At 39.6% G+C, this 15751-nt stretch overlaps 2 non-coding genes across 2 annotated transcripts in view; both read left to right on the top strand.

The window, feature by feature from the left end:
* Nucleotides 1–13565: 13565 nt before the first annotated feature.
* On the top strand, nt 13566–15376 carry LOC130468420 (18S ribosomal RNA). The gene has a single exon (XR_008928809.1). It is a non-coding gene; the product is annotated as an 18S ribosomal RNA (ribosomal RNA).
* A 244-nt stretch (nt 15377–15620) lies between these two features.
* LOC130468169 (5.8S ribosomal RNA) overlaps nt 15621–15751 on the top strand; it is a 156-nt gene continuing 25 nt past the window's right edge. The window contains exon 1 of the ribosomal RNA XR_008928593.1: nt 15621–15751. This exon is cut by the window's right edge and continues 25 nt beyond it. This is a non-coding gene — a ribosomal RNA (5.8S ribosomal RNA).

The following is a 15751-nucleotide window of genomic DNA, read 5'->3' as shown; positions in this document are numbered from 1 at the left end:
CCACAAGTAGTATGTGTTCACCCTAAATAAATACGTACGAATCACAAAAAATGGTCAAAGTCGTAGTGTGAATAGTATAAAAAATAAATGGTGCGATATTTCTGGAACAGAAGAAGTATATAAGATATTAACAATCAACGTTATGTTTTGAAAAATATAAAAAGTTAAAATGATACAACCATTTCTAAATAAAGAAAAAATCATAAATATAATATTAAAAATCGTATTAGTTTTAAATTATCATATTAAGCTCGAATAATAGAGATCGAATAAAATCTAATTAGACTACCCGCCTTCTTTTCACGAATTTCACTCAAAACTACTACCCAATTATACTACCCCCCTTCGATTAGGCGAATTTCACTCAAAAAATTCATTTCCCTCTTCACTTACCCACTTCAGCGCCATTTCTTCTTGATCTAGGTTTAGGAACTCAACTTGATTCACTCTCAAATTCTGAATTCAATTTTCACTCGAGATCCTAGCTAGGGAGCTCTTACTCATTAACAACAAAAAATGGTTTGATAACTCTGGTGGTGTTTCATTTTAATTTCATTCATCTCAAGGGCTTAGATTATCACAAGTCCGCATATTTTTCGGGTGATTTTTTTCTCCAGTATTGTTCGTTAATTTCAATTGATTTGAAAGTTATGCTGATTTTTGTTATTCGTAATTGAATTTTGTAGATTTTAAAATTTTGATAGTTTCTCTTATGAGAATTATTTTTTCGCCATAGTGAGTTATGATGATTTAAATACATGTTCTTGTTGTTTACAATATTTGCAATACTTCCACTTTTGGCATGAGACCACTAATTCTTTATTGTTTCTCTCTCCTTTTTAACCCAATTGCATTCTTTATTACTTCCTTTGTCCTTTTTTTTATTGTTCATTGGAAAAAACTTCACTTTATTTAAGACCTGGTGTAAATAATGTTTGTAGGTTAATAAAGTGGCCATATAAGAAGAGAGATAGATGATCACACTTCTAGAATTTCCCTATTTAATGACCACCATTTAACGACAACATAAAAAACATTCTCGTTAAACCATTAAAAAATTAAAAATTAAAATGTATGCGGGTTATTTTGAAAGTTAAACCATTAAAAAATTTTAAAATTTAAATGTACGCGGGTTGTTTTGAAAAGTTGATCGAAAAAATAGAGCGGGCTTCTCTTCCTTTTATGCTCCGTCGGTTCACTTAAAAATTTCAACATACCTCAGACGTTAATTAGAAACCAAACCTAATTCTCTCTCAGCATTTTGCATTCTTCAAATTTCCCACAATTTCTCATTGATTGATGATAATTGATAAAGAATGTCTTTATTCAGCATCCTCCAACCGAAACCCTCAATCGAAGACCTTTGCCGAGTTTGCCTCATTCATGTTCTTTCTCTTAACTCTTCCCCTGTATGTATGATCCCTCTCTAATTTTTTCAATAAATTGAAAATTGATTCCACGATTTTCATTTCTTTATTCTGAAATTCATAATTGATGTATTCAGTTATTGATTTTGATATTTGATTTGGGTTAATTATGCAGGTCAATCGCGAAAAACCCCTAATAGAGAAATATCTTGATTTCGTTCGAGTTTAATCAAAGAGTGGGATTGAAGAAGAAATAGGTCAGATTCAGTACTCTGAGAATTACTTCGATGATAATACGAGTAAAGGTAGAAATTTGATTTCAAATAATTTTATTTAGTCTTACTTATTTATTGGGGTTGAAGATTTTGGTTTTGACATTGTACTGTATAATTTACCAGTGTTCTAATTTAAACTGAAGTTGCTACACCTTTTTACAAGATTCGTCTTCTCTCTAATTAAGGTTGGTTTTTTTCTTATTTAGTTCTTTCCCAGTACATAATTTTGTTTTGTCGCACTTGTGATTGTAACTTAAATCATTTGATTTTGGTGTTTAATTTGCTAAGCGCGTGTGATTGGAAAACGAGACTTAAATGTAATTGCTTGTATTTGGTTTTTTTAATTTCTTATCTGGTTGCTGAATTTTAGATTTATGTAGGGTAATTTCAGAATAGGCAGGAATAGGATATTGTGGTATTGTTTGTATGAACAGTTTTATGACAATTGCAGTATATTGAACGAATGAAAATACTCGTTCGAATTATCTATCACGTTGTTGCCTTGTTCGTTCATGTATACTGTCTTAATGGTCTTGTGTTCTAGACAAATTGAGTTGGTTAACTGAAAGAAACCAACACCTGCTCACCAATTATCCAAGGTTCACACGCACAAATAGATAGAAAAGGGAGGAATTTGGATTACTGTATATTGTAAAACACTGGTTCCAAGTTACAAACAGTAGCTTCAGGCTATCAATCTTCCAAAGAGTGACTTTATGTAACAAATCTCTATTACACTCTTGAGAATACACAAAGTCCTCTCTCTATCTTTTCTCTACTTATTTGCTTAGTGTTACTGTCAAGTACAACTCCTTCAACTGATGCTTGTCTTGTAGTTAGGTGGGAACGGTTCTCTCCACCAACCTCTTCTTGTCCTGCTGCTAGGCTAGTCTGTTGCTGCCCTCTTCTTGACCCTTCTGCTGTAGACAATAGGAACAGCTTTGTGGTTAGGTGGGTTCATCACATTAACTTGGTTACTAGGTCGCAAACTTCATTAGCCTACTTGATAATCATTGTTTTTGAAACATGCATATCACATTTTGATTTTATGTTCCCATATTTTCGTTTGATTTTGTTTTTGAATATATATTCTTTCTTTCAAATATGTTGTTGTCGAGACTTCTTCTGTGGAACCATTCAAAGAAATAAACCACAAAAAATTCATATTAGCCACCTTTCCCCTGGTTTCCATCTTCTAGAACCAACTTGTTATTCTCTGGAATTGATAGTTGATTTAGATGATGTTTTATATTTCTCAAAATAATGAAGCTAGTTACAGGGTGCATCTGAATTATAAAGCAGCTATATTTGCACTTGAGAAATGTAAGGTACTTTCGCTTAGGTGATAAAACAAAGTATAACATTTTTAAAAAGAGTTAAATCTTATTATGAGCTTTTGGTTATGTGGTTGTGCTCTAGGGGAAAATTGGCTTATGGGCTGCAAAAGGAATGATGTATATGTATGATATACCGAGAATTATTGTATCTAATATATTTTGAGCAAAGTGAAGAATTACATTCTTCCTCAATTTTCACCCACATAAAAGAGAAGTAGGACCTGTCTGGCCGTAAATCAAACTTGTGTATAAGTCATGAACAAGAGCTAGTTGCATCAGCTCTTATTTACGTTACCACTTTGTTGCATGACTATTCTACTCTTATCTGAAGCTTAAATAACAGCAATTTTGACATCCTCTTTTGCCTGGTTTATACCAACAGTATATACACTCTGATGGGATCATATGTGTTCTGCTGATTTGCTTTCTTGACCGGTGCTATTGCATACTGATTTGCACAACATTAGCCATTCTGGTCTGCATAATTTTGCTGATGATGGGGCGCTGGCTGAGTCCCTGCATAGCTGTTGATTCAGTTCTGTTTGTCTGCTTCCTTCTGATATGAGTTGTTGCATATTAATCTGCACAGTGGTGCTGCTGATGGGGTGTGACGTGGGATGACTTCACAAATACTTGCTGGCAAGGACTAAAAGTGATGCAAAGGATGATTGAAGCATAGTAGAAGCCGTGGAAATTTTAGTTTGTAAAAACTAGTTTAGACCAAAGTTGACGTTAGTTGACTTTGCTAGTTTTTGGTCATTTTTTTTTGTTGTTGTAATTTTCTTTGTTTAGCTTTGGTAGGCTAACTTTATTTCATTAAGGTTGCGGTTTGTTACGTGACTAGGTTTGGTTGAGCTTGTATAAACTTGACTTCGTTTTTTGGTTAATAAAATAGCTTATGTACCAAAAAGGGAAAAACAAAATCCAACTACAAATCACATATTTTCTTCACAGGAAAATTGGTTCTAAATTGTGATTAGGCTTTTGTGTTTGAGTTTAGCAAAGATGAAGTGTTTGAATAAATTTACAACAAATTCAAGTTGCCTAAATGATTTGTAGTTGTAAATGGATCCGTTTAAATTGGTCACGGACCAATGGTTGTAAATGGTTCGAGTATAACGGGTCACATGAGGTCACAACTTGATTTATATCATATTACCCTCTTATATAAATTATCGATATGTAATAGGATGTAATAGACTAATAGGTCACAACTTGATATAGTTTTATTATTTGCTGTAAAAATAGAATGTTTGATGTAAAAATAGAATGTGAGGGACCAAAACAGTATCATGTCTTGATTTTTTTTACTGAATTTAGCAACATATATTTAGAAGATAGTTAGCATGGCAATATATATTTTACTAGTTCAATAATTGTTGAAAAGACTTTTGGAGGCTACCTAGACTTCACTAATGCCAAAAAATAACATTGTAATGCTAAAACAATCTTTTTGAGGCAACTATAATATTACTAATTTTAATAAAGAACTTGTAGGGGTAACATCAATTTTAGTAATGCTAAAAAGAACTTTTAGAGGCAATCATAATTTTACCAATACTTAAAAAGAAACGTTTAGGGGTAACACAAATTTTACTAATGCTAAAAAAATGTTTTAGAGGCAACCATTATTTCGTTAATGCTAAAAAGTACTTTTTAGGGGCAACATAAATTTCATTGATGCTAAAAAAAAGGTTATAGAGGCAACCATTATTTTCTGATGCTAAATAAATGTTTTAGAGGCAACCATTGTTTCATTAATGCCAAAAAGTACTTTTTTGGGGCAACGTAAATTTCATTGACGTTAAAAAATAGTTTTAGAGGCAAATATTATTCCATTAATGCTAAAAGGTACTTTTTAGGGGCAACTTAATTTCTTTTGATGCTAAAGAAACTTTTTAGGAGCAACCATTATTTTATTAATGCTAAAAAGTACTTTTAGGGGCAGGCTAAATTTCACCGACCCTAAAAATAACTTTTAGAGGCTACCATAATTAACTAATGCTAAAAGGCACTTTTAGAGGCCATAAAAAATGAATTGCCTCAAGGTGTTGCCTCTGTATCTAAATTTTCTTGTAGTGATAATACTAGAAAAGAAATTTTGCTCCCACTGACCTTCTTGTATACACAAGATTCGTCTGCGTTCTTGATGAAACCAAAGTCACTGACTGCTTCATCAAAACGTATATTCCAGCTCCTGGATGCCTGCTTCAATCCATAGATTGATTTCTTTAGCTTGCATACCTTTTTAGCATTCTTTGGATCCTCAAAACCTTCAGGCTGTGTCATGAACACAGTTTCAGTTAAAACGCCGTTTAAGAAAGCAGTTTTGACATCCATCTGCCATATTTCGTAATCGTAATATGCAGCGATTGCTAACATTATCCGAATAGACTTTAGCATTGCAACTGGTGAAAAGGTTTCATCGTAATCCACGCCGTGGACTTGCCTGTAACCTTTTGCAACCAATCTAGCTTTGAAAACTTCAAGTTTCCCATCCTTGTCCTTTTTTAGTTTGAAAACCCATTTGCTTCCAATGGCTTGGTAGCCATCCGGCAAATCGACCAAATCCCATACTTGGTTTTCAGACATGGAGTCTAATTTAGATTGCATGGCTTCTTGCCATTGCTTGGAGCTAGGGCTCGTCATAGCTTGTTTGTAAGTCGCGGGTTCATCACTTTCAAGTAATAGAACGTCATAGCTCTCGTTCGTCAAAATACCTAAGTACCTTTCCGGTTGAGATCTATATCTTTGCGATCTACGCGGGGTAACATTTCTAGATTGGCCATGATTCTCACCAGATTCTTCTAAAGATCTCTGAGTTTCATCCTGAATGTCATCTTGAGCATTCTCTAGAGTTTGTTGTTCGACTCGAATTTCTTCGAGGTCTACTTTTCTCCCACTTGTCATTTTGGAAATGTGATCTTTCTCCAAAAAGACACCATCTCGAGCAACAAACACCTTGTTCTCAGATGTATTGTAGAAGTAATACCCCTTTGTTTCCTTTGGATAGCCCACAAGGATACATTTGTCAGATTTCGGATGAAGTTTGTCTGAAATTAATCGTTTGACGTATACTTCACATCCCCAAATCTTAAGAAAAGACACATTTGGAGGCTTTCCAAACCATAACTCATATGGAGTCTTTTCGACAGCTTTAGACGGAGCTCTATTTATAGTGAGTGCAGCTGTATTTAGTGCATGTCCCCAAAATTCTAATGGAAGTTCGGCCTGACCCATCATTGACATGACCATGTCTAGCAAGGTTCTGTTCCGCCGTTCCGACACACCGTTCCATTGTGGTGTTCTAGGAGGAGTCAATTCTGATAGAATTCCACATTCTTTCAGATGGTCATCAAATTCATAGCTCAGATATTCACCGCCTGTATCAGACCGCAGTGCCTTAATCTTCTTGCCTAATTGATTCTCTACTTCACTCTGAAATTCCTTGAATTTGTCAAAGGATTCAGACTTATGCTTCATTAGGTAGACATAACCATATCTACTGAAGTCATCAGTGAAAGTGATAAAGTAGCTGAAACCACCTCTAGCATTTGTACTCATTGGTCCACATACATCTGTATGGATTAAACCCAATAGTTCAGTTGCTCTTTCTCCAACTTTAGAGAAAGGTTGCTTTGTCATTTTGCCAAATAAACATGATTCGCATTTACCATAATCCTCTAAGTCAAATGGTTCTAGAATTCCTTCCTTTTGAAGTCTTTCTAAGCGTTTCAAGTTTATATGGCCTAATCGACAATGCCACAGATAGGTGAGATCTGAATCATCCTTTTTGGCCTTTTTGGTATTTATGTTATAAACTTGTTTGTCGTGATCTAATAAATAAAGTCCATTGAATAATCTACTAGATCCATAAAACATCTCTTTAAAATAAAACGAACAACTATTGTCTTTTATTGAAAAGGAAAATCCCTTAGCATCTAAGCAAGAAACTGAAATGATGTTTTTAGTAAGACTTGGAACATGGAAACATTCTTCCAGTTCCAAAACTAGCCCGGAGGGCAACGACAAATAATAAGTTCCTACAGCTAATGCAGCAATCCGTGCTCCATTTCCCACTCGTAGGTCGACTTCACCCTTGCTTAACTTTCTACTTCTTCTTAGTCCCTGTGGATTGGAACATAAGTGTGAGCCACAACCTGTATCTAATACCCAAGAAGTTGAATTAGCAAGTATACAGTCTATAACGAAAATACCTGAAGATGGAACGACTGTTCCGTTCTTCTGATCTTCCTTTAGCTTCAAGCAATCTCTTTTCCAATACCCCTTCTTCTTGCAGTAGAAGCATTCGGATTCAGAAGTGGGTTGACTGACCTTCCTCTTTTAAGACTTGGCACCAGTTTGCTTAGTTGGGCTGGCCTTGTTGCCACCTTTCTTAGCATTCCTCTTCTTTCCAGATTTCTTGAACTTGCCCCCACGCACCATAAGCACATCTTGCTTGTCACTTTTGAGCGTCTTTTCAGCGGTTTTCAGCATACCGTAAAGCTCAGTGAGCGTTTTGTCCAGATTATTCATACTGTAGTTCAGTTTAATCTGATCATACCCGTTATGAAGAGAATGGAGGATGGTGTCTACGGCCATTTCCTGAGAGAATTGCTGATCCAGCCGACTCATATTCTTAATGATTCCAATCATTTTGAGAACATGTGGACTTACGGGCTCGCCTTTCTTAAGCTTGGTCTCAAGAATTTGCCTATGAGTCTCGAATCTTTCGACTCGAGCCAGATCTTGGAACATGTTCTTCAACTCACTGATGATTGTGAAAGCATCTGAGTTGATGAACGTTTTCTGCAGATCTGCACTCATGGTGGCGAGCATTAGACATTTCACATCCTTGTTGGCATCAATCCAACGATTGAGGGTTGCCTGAGTGACCCCGTGGCCTGTAACTTCGGGCATCGCCTCATCTAGGACATACTCCTTATCTTCCTGCATAAGAACTATTTGCAAGTTCCTTTGCCAGTCAAGGAAGTTTTTCCCGTTCAACTTCTCCTTTTCGAGAATTGACCGAATGTTGAATGAATTGTTGTTTTCCATAGTTAAAACTACAATTGAAAAGAATAAACAAATAAATAACCATTCACAGTTTCTCTTAATAAACTTAAATTCTAGCATACATGCATAATTCAATGTTCATTAAGCATTTTATTCAAGTTATGTGTTCCGGCAGGTGTGAATAAAATGACTCCAAGATCCTAAAATCATTGAAGAATTAAGCACAGTTTGTCGACTTAATCCTAAAACATCTTAGGTAAGCAAAAGCCTTTTGCTAATAGTCTAGAAACTATTCTTGGTTGATAGGTACGTCTAAGAACTTATTAGGTAAACCTATCGATTTTGCCACGACATAAAAGGACTCCTTACTTATATCGTTGAGTTTCACCAAAACTAACATGTACTCACAATTATTTGTGTACCTTGCCCCTTTAGGACCAATAAGTAACACCTCGCTGAGCAAAAACTATTACTAGATTGATGTAAAGGATATCCAAGCAAGTGTATATTTTGGCATGGCACCTTTTAATTCAATTTTTAAGTTTGGAACTTAAGGCTCTTACTATGTTGGTTAGATTTTAAGTGAACTAAAATCCTTAATCATGCAACATAATCAAGCTTTGATCTCATGCATATTTAAGACATATTTAAAAGCAATAAATAACTTAAAACATGCATAAGATAAATGTGATCTAGTATGGCCCGACTTCATCTTGAAGCTTCAACTTCAAAGTCCGTCTTGAAAATCTCCGTGGGAGGCACCATTTTCTTCAAATAGGATAAGCTATAATTAAAACTAATTACAACTATTTGATGGTACGCAGACCATATTTGAATTGAAAAACAATTTTGGTACTTTAGACCAATTACATTCAAATTAATGGTACGCAGACCATATTTTCTATCCTATTTGGGCCATACTAGTCACTTCATAACCTGCAAAACAGTACATATACAATATATACCATTCACCCATTCATTATCATGAATGGCCCACATAGCTGGTTAGTAAAACACATTATGCATCACATAAACATTTGCAGCAATTAATCAAGGGCACCAATAATCTATCAATTATTCAGTCCTTATTAATTCTAATCAAGTTATTTTAACCTTAAGGATTTGTAGACCTAATCAAGAGTTTATGACTAAAAGGGCTCCCACTTAAACCAATAAATTCATATGCTTTACTAATTTTAAACATAAAAATGTATTTCTAGTCTAACCGGAAACATACAAATTTAATTAAAATTTAAAGCTCATATAAATTTATAATTGAATCCGCTTATTTAATTTATTTTTCAGTCGTATTTAAATTAATTCATGATTTTAATTTTAGTAAAATAATTAGAATAAATAAAATTTATTATAATTATAATATTCAAAATTAAAATCCAAGAAAACAATTTAAATTATTAATTTTAAAATTAATTAAAATTACGAAAACTGAAAATTTCAAATTAAAATTTTAAAACGATCTAATCATAACGCAACAACCCCACGCAACGCATAGCCATGGGCCACACGCACACAACCATCGCTGGCCATGTGCGCGCAGCCCATGCGCTGCGTCGCATCGCTGCTGCTCACCATCGCAAGGCACGCGCTAGCGCTCGTCGCAACAAGCACGCTGCTCCCCATCGCTGGGCGCAGGCGCTCGTCGCACGCGCACGCTGCTCACCATTGGTGGGCGCAGCGCCAGCGCTCGTCGTAACAAGCATGCTGCTCACCATCGCTGGGCGCAGCGCTCGTCGCACGCGCACGCGAGGCAGTGCGCGCTGTGGCGCAGCTCGCTTGCTGCCCACACGCGACTGCTCGTGCCTTGCTCTTGCCCTTGCCCATGCGCCCATCGCACACAGCCCACGACACAAGGCAGGGCTGCTGCCTTGTGCTCGTGCACCATGCCCTTGCTCGTTGCATTCGTACCGCATGGGCGACGAGCTCCCTTGCTCGTCGCCGCATGCCCGCACTATACAACACCCCTTAAGGGTAACACGTAGCGTCCATTGCTTTGTGCGTGCAAGTTATATGAGCGAATCACATAAAAATTAAAAAATTTATTTTCAAAATTAATGACAAATTAATAAATCATATTAATTTCATAATTTTAGGGAGAAAAATCGAAAAGTTATTAATTTATTGATTTCCGATTAACATGGATTCAAGTCTAGGTCATAAAAATTTAACATAAATTTACAATTTTTATGGTGGTTTTTAATCATAGGTATCTAATTAAATTATAACTAATTATGAAAATCAAATTAATTCTAAATTATTCCAATTTTCAACAAATTAATCATAATTACGAATTAGATTGCATAATTAACAAGGCTAGGCACTCAAACTTGTTAAACATATACAGTAGGTCAATCAAAAATTCAAGATTTATCAACAAGAATCGCAAATATTTAATTTAACATCTTAAATTTACGAAATTTTGCATTCGAAAAACTAAAACCTACGAAAAGTCATAGTTAGGCTTCGAATTTGAGAATTCTGGGTTCGGCCGAAAAACATTATTTTTGTCAAAATTTTAGAATGCCTTTTACATGCGGAATTGACACAAAAATCACTCGATTTGGATGAGTAACGAAGAAACTGCCGAAAAACTGCGTACGTATAATTAAATAAACGCAATTTGCAATTAATTAACAATTATGAAAATTAATCACCCCTTTTAATTCTTGCAAATTTGTAATATTTAACCATGTTTATGCAATTTAGATTATGAAAATAATAAGAGGCTCGTGATACCACTGTTAGGTTATGATACATATGACAATTCACAAATCATGCGGAAAAACCATAAAGCCAGGAAAGCATATTATTTACACATAATCATTTAGCATAGAATAGATGCATACATGTTGTAGCGTGCCTTCCCTAGCTGCGCCCGAACCGAACAAGAACAAGTCTTTAGGACTCCAAATGTCGTCCCTCCGTAGATAGTCCACAGTACGTCCGGATCCGCCTCAAGTTAGACCAACTAGAATCGCCCTTAAGGTGCTTAAAAATTTCGGCTAGTGTTTGCAAGTGTATGGCTGATTTTATTTCAAAAACTTACCCTTTGAATACTTCAATCGTACCCATAAATTGTGACCCTAGGCACCTATTTATAGGAGTATGGAAAAGGACTTGTAATCTTACTAGGATGTGGATTTGCTAATTAGAACTTTATTAGGACTCCAAATAACAAAGCAAATCTAATAGGATTACGATTTTAATATTTGCACAAATCCTAATAGGATTAGGATTTCCCGTACAAGCATCCCACAAGCCGTGCACCCGCGCAAGCCTTGCGGCCCACGACAGGCGCACAGCCCACGCTGCTGTGCTGCGCGCGCGCGCCCTTGGCTGGGCCTGGCCTTGCGCTGGGCCTGGTCGAGGCGTGCGTTGGTGCGTGCGTCTCGCTGGGTGATGGCCTGGCTTCTTGCTGGGCCTTCGTCTAGCGGGCCTCGTCCGATGCTAATTCGTACGATACGCTTCCGATTAAATTCCCGATTCCGGAATTCATTTCCGATACGAACAATATTTAATATTTCCGATTCCGGAATTAATTTCCGTTTCGAACAAATATTTAATATTTCCGTTTCCGGAATTATTTTCCGATTCCGATTATATTTCCGATTCTGACAATATTTCCGTTTCCGGCAATATTTCCGATTCCGGCAATATTTCCATTTCCGATAATATTTTCCGATACGTACCATGTTTCCGTTTCCGGCAACATCTACGACTTGGATAATATTTATATTTCCGATACGATCCATATTTCCGTTTCCGGCAATATCATCGTTTCCGGAGTATTCATTTCTTGCTTGTGACGATCTCAGCTCCCACTGAAACCAAGATTCGTCGATTCCGAATATCCATAGATAGAGTATTTAATGTCATTAAATACTTGATCCGTTTACGTACTATTTGTGTGACCCTACGGGTTCAGTCAAGAGTAAGCTGTGGGTTAATATCATTAATTCCACTTGAACTGAAGCGGCCTCTGGCTAGGCATTCAGCTCACTTGATCTCACTGAATTATTAACTTGTTAATTAATACTGAACCGCATTTATTAGACTTAACATAGAATGTACTTGGACCAAGGGCATTATTTCCTTCAAGTACCGACTTGACCTCGAGTATTCGTTGATCGGAAACAAAATCCAACGATGCATTGAGGGAATTTTTTGGCTCCATAAAGTCGGGGGATGATGGTGGTGGATTTGGCCCGCAATACGGCTAATGTCCCGACTTGACCTCGGTTTTTCGTAAGCCATGGTCCCGCGTTCGTCTCTCGGATGGGTTAGCGGAGGGGATTTCTTGCGGGCAGCGGACCGAGCAGCCTACGAGCGAAGACTAAAATCTAGTTGACGTCGTCCTTCGAACAAACCTCGTAGGAATTGTGATGGATTTTGTTGTTGGCTCTAAGAATTTGTGGGATGACGGTGGTGGACTCGGCCCGCTATACGGAAAAAGTCCCGACTTGACCACGAGTTTTTACGGTTCGATTGACGGAGTTTTTCGGGGGATGTTGGTAGTGGAATTGGCTTGCGACACGGCCATAGTACCGACTTGACCTCGAGTTTTCGTTGTTCGGAAACAAAATCCAACGATGCATTGAGGGAATTTTTCGGCTACGTATAGTCGGGGGATGACGGTGGTGGATTTGGCCCGCAATACGGCTAACGTTACGACTTGACCTCGGTTTTCCGTATGTCGCAATAGTCCCGCGGTAGTCTCTCGGATGGGGAGCTTGGGCCTCGATGACCCGATTCAGACTGTTCTTGTGTGCGGGCAGAGGACCAAGCAGCACACTAGAGAGCGGACTAAATCTCGTCGTCGGTCTTTGAGCAAACCTCTTGTCCCTTTTGGCTTTGGTGTGGTAATGTTTCCGAAACTCGATGCAGACTGTTCCTGGATGCGGGCGATATCAAGCGGCATGTGGGTGCAGTCTAATTCTAGTCGACGTTGTGTTAGCTAACCTTAGCCAGTGTTGTCCCGCCTCGATTTGTTTCTATCACGTCAAACGGTGCTAGTCGGGGGACATCTAGCCCATCCTTGCGGCCACTTTGTGGTCGTGGGATGCAAGCTCGTTTTTTCTTGGCGAAGCGGTACGCTACGCGTGTGAATGGCGAAGCGGTACGCTACGCGTGTGAATGGCGAAGCGGTACGCTACGCGTGTGAAGCGGTACCGCACACCGATAAACCTCTTCAGTGTTTGCTCCAAGTGCTATACAGGCCTTGGGCGAGTGACGGTTTTCTGTGTTGCATTCCTACCGATGGCATTGACGTCCCATAATCGCTTGTTTCCGCCCGACACCCTTCCGGGTGTCCGGTGGACCTCTGTAGCTAGGTCCGTCCTCCAACCACGATGGCTTTTCACAAAGAATCGCCGGCCTGGAATACGGTCTCTAGTTGTGCCTCGGGATGCAGAATGTTGTGTGGGAATGGGCGTTCGCTCGTCGCATCCCCAATCTAAGCGTTTTACGCTAAGCACGAACGACTGACGCGCGGGCGTTGACCCTCCCCTTAAGAAAGGGAGGGCTCATGCGCGCCGATGTCGATCGTGGAGTGCTACCTGGTTGATCCTGCCAGTAGTCATATGCTTGTCTCAAAGATTAAGCCATGCATGTGTAAGTATGAACTAATTCAGACTGTGAAACTGCGAATGGCTCCTTAAATCAGTTATAGTTTGTTTGATGGTACCTGCTACTCGGATAACCGTAGTAATTCTAGACCTAATACGTGCAACAAACCACGACTTCTGGAAGGGACGCATTTATTAGATAAAAGGTCAACGCGGGCTTTTACCCCTTTGCTCTGATGATTCATGATAACTCGACGGATCGAACGGCCTTTGCGCCGGCGACGCATCATTCAAATTTCTTCCCTATCAACTTTCGATGGTAGGATAGTGGCCTACCATGGTGGTGACGGGTGACGGAGAATTAGGGTTCGATTCCGGAGAGGGAGCCTGAGAAACGGCTACCACATCCAAGGAAGGAAGCAGGCGCGTAAATTACCCAATCCTGACACGGGGAGGTAGTGACAATAAATAACAATACCGGGCTAATTGAGTCTGGTAATTGGAATGAGTACAATCTAAATCCCTTAACGAGGATCCATTGAAGGGCAAGTCTGGTGCCAGCAAGCACGGTAATTCCAGCTCCAATAGCGTATATTTAAGTTGTTGTAGTTAAAAAGCTCGTAGTTGGACCTTGGGGTGGTACGACCGGTCCGCCTTTTGGTGTGCACCGGCCGTCTCGCCTCTTTCGCCGGCGATGCGCTCCTGGCCTTAATTGGCCGGGTCGTGCCTCCGGCACTGTTACTTTGAAGAAATTAGAGTGCTCAAAGCAAGCCTACGCTCTGTATACATTAGCATGGGATAACATTATAGGATTCCGGTCTTATTGTGTTGGCCTTTGGGATCGGAGTAATGATTAACAGGGACAGTCGGGGGCATTCGTATTTCATAGTCAGAGGTGAAATTCTTGGATTTATAAAAGACGAACAACTGCGAAAGCATTTGCCAAGGATGTTTTCATTAATCAAGAACGAAAGTTGGGGGCTCGAAGACGACCAGATACCGTCCTAGTCTCAACCATAAACGATGCCGACCAGGGATCGGCGGATGTTTCTTTTAGAACGCCGCCGGCACCTTATGAGAAATCAAAGTTTTTGGGTTCCGGGGGGAGTATGGTCGCAAGGCTGAAACTTAAAGGAATTGATGGAAGGGCACCACCAGGAGTGGAGCCTGCGGCTTAATTTGACTCAACACGGGGAAACTTACCAGGTCCAGACATAGTAAGGATTGACAGACTAAGAGCTCTTTCTTGATTCTTTGGGTGGTGGTGCATGGCCGTTCTTAGCTGGTGGAGCGATTTATCTGGTTAATTCCGTTAACGAACGAGACCTTAGCCTACTAACTAGCTATGCGGAGGTACACCTTCGCAGCTAGCTTCTTAGAGGGACTATGGCCTTTTAGGCCACGGAAGTTTGAGGCAATAACAGGTCTGTGATTCCCTTAGATGTTCTGGGCCGCACGCGCGCTACACTGATGTATTCAATGAGTCTATAGCCTTGACCGACAGGTCTGGGTAATCTTTGAAATTTCATCGTGATGGGGATAGATCATTGCAATTGTTGGTCTTCAACGAGGAATTCCTAGTAAGCGCGAGTCATCAGCTCGTGTTGACTACGTCCCTGCCCTTTGTACACTCCGCCCGTCGCTCCTACCGATTGAATGGTCCGGTGAAGTGTTCGGATCGCGGCGACGTGGGCGGTTCGCCGCCGGCGACGTCGCGAGAAGTTCACTGAACCTTATCATTTAGAGGAAGGAGAAGTCGTAACAAGGTTTCCGTAGGTGAACCTGCGGAAGGATCATTGTCGAAACCTGCCCAGCAGAGCGACCAACGAACGTGTTTATCATACGCGGGGGAAGGGGCGCTCCGGCGCCCGCGAGCCCACGCCGGGGGGTGCGAGCCTTCCCGCCTCGGCTGGACGGGGAGCCCTTCCGGAAAGACAACGAACCCCGGCGCGGTCTGCGCCAAGGATATTGAATACAAGCGTGCCTGCCCCTTCCCGGTTCGCCGGGTCGGGGCGCGGCACCAAGTCGTATAAAACTTTAAACAACTCTCGGCAACGGATATCTCGGCTCTCGCATCGATGAAGAACGTAGCGAAATGCGATACTTGGTGTGAATTGCAGAATCCCGTGAACCATCGAGTCTTTGAACGCAAGTTGCGCCTGAAACCTTCTGGC

Source organism: Spinacia oleracea, chromosome 2 (assembly GCF_020520425.1).
Source record: "Spinacia oleracea cultivar Varoflay chromosome 2, BTI_SOV_V1, whole genome shotgun sequence".
Classification (NCBI taxonomy): domain Eukaryota; kingdom Viridiplantae; phylum Streptophyta; class Magnoliopsida; order Caryophyllales; family Amaranthaceae; genus Spinacia; species Spinacia oleracea.
This window is presented reverse-complemented; position numbering and strand designations above follow the sequence as displayed.